Source organism: Sinocyclocheilus rhinocerous, unplaced genomic scaffold (assembly GCF_001515625.1).
Source record: "Sinocyclocheilus rhinocerous isolate Xijiao unplaced genomic scaffold, SAMN03320098_v1.1 scaffold303, whole genome shotgun sequence".
In the NCBI taxonomy this organism is placed as follows: domain Eukaryota; kingdom Metazoa; phylum Chordata; class Actinopteri; order Cypriniformes; family Cyprinidae; genus Sinocyclocheilus; species Sinocyclocheilus rhinocerous.
The window spans coordinates 1,830,951-1,832,672 of record NW_015656152.1 but is presented as its reverse complement, the minus strand read 5'-3'; positions in this window follow the sequence as shown (position 1 = coordinate 1,832,672).

Genomic DNA, 1,722 nt, shown 5'->3' with positions numbered 1-1,722 from the left:
CAAAATAACACTGAGCACATGCTAATGTCAAATGAAAAAAAACTACTTCAAAGTCGAGTGAGCTGCATAGAAAAGCATCGCAAGGCATCATATACATGCTCTCAAGATAAAATCTGATAAGATGCCTTTTATATTACCCAATATTGGCATGTGGAATTTATTTTATGTTTATTAAAGAAATAGATCACCATAAAATGAAAATTTGGTGAAAATGTAGTTACCCTCAGGCTATCCAAGTTTGTTTCTTCATGGGAACAGATTTGGAGAAATGTAGCATCACATCACTTGCTCAGCAATGGATCCTCTGCAGTGAATGGGTGCCGTCAGAATGAGAGTCCAAACAACTGATAAAAACATCACAATAATCCACAAGTAATCCACACCACTCCAGTCCAGCAGTTAATGTCTTGAGAAGTGAAAAGCTGCGTGCTTGTAATAAACAAATCCATCAAGACGTATTTACTTCAAACTGTTGCTTCTGACTAAAACAGGGATGGCCAACGTCGGCCCTGGAGAGCCACAGTCCTGCAGAGTTTTGCTCCAACCTTGATAAAACTCACCTGCCTGTATCGCTTTCTAGTAACCCTTAGACCTTGACTAGCTTATTCAGGTGTGTTTGATTAAGGTTGGAGCTGAACTCTGCAGGACTGTGGCTCTCCATGACCAACGTTGGCCACCCCTGGACTAAAATGCGAGTCCATAATCCATAATAACGCTTTCTCCAGTGAAAAAAAATCCATCTCCTGTTGTCTCTCACATCAAAATCCACCCACATATTTGTTTAGAGCTGTTCGGGACTGTTTTTTGCTTGTAAACAGTACTTAATCTGTGCAGATTTCTCTCCTGATTCAGGCGAGATGAGTTTTTCACTAAAGAAAGCATTATTATGGAGTATGGACCCATATTTTGAACAGAAGCAACGGTTTAAATATAAAAACATCTTAATGATGGATTTGTTTCTTACAAACATGCAGCTTTTCACAAGATGCTAACTGATGGACTGGTGTGGATTACTTGTGGATTATTGTGATGTTTTTATCAGCTGTTTGGACTCTCATTCTGACGGCACCCATTCACTGCAGAGCATCCATTGCTGAACAAGTGAGGTGATGCTACATTTCTTCAAATCTGATGAAGAAACAAACTCATCTACATCTTGGATGACCTGAGGGTGAGCACATTTTCAGTAAATTTTCATTTTTGAGTGACTTTTAAGAATACTTTAAAAGTCCTTTAAGAGTATTACACTGTTAGTTAAGTGACATGTTAATGTCAAACTCTGACTGGAATCAATTGGGAATCGAGTGTCTCATTTGATTCATTTGAGATTACTATTTGTGTGGTGTTGGAGTCTGCCTAGGAAGACTGCTTCAAATTAGTCACTTTTCAGGTTTCATTTAAGTTAGTATAATGCCTTAGAAGGCAGTTGCCTATGTAGGGAGTAGACAGCAATGGAACTGACAAGGGAAATCACAGAACTCAAACCACTTAAAGTAGTACTTCAGTATCAGACAGATAGAGAGCAAACAGATGTTATATTTTGAGTGGCTGGGCTGTAAAGCCTGTTCATGATCAATACTCTCACTCTCTCTCTCTCTGTGTGTGTATGTGTGTGTTTAATCATCATATGTCTCTCTCGCTCTCTCTCTCTGTGTGTTTAATCATCTCTCTCTCTCTCTCTCTCTCTCTCTCTCTCTCTGTGTGTGTTTAATCATGTCTCTC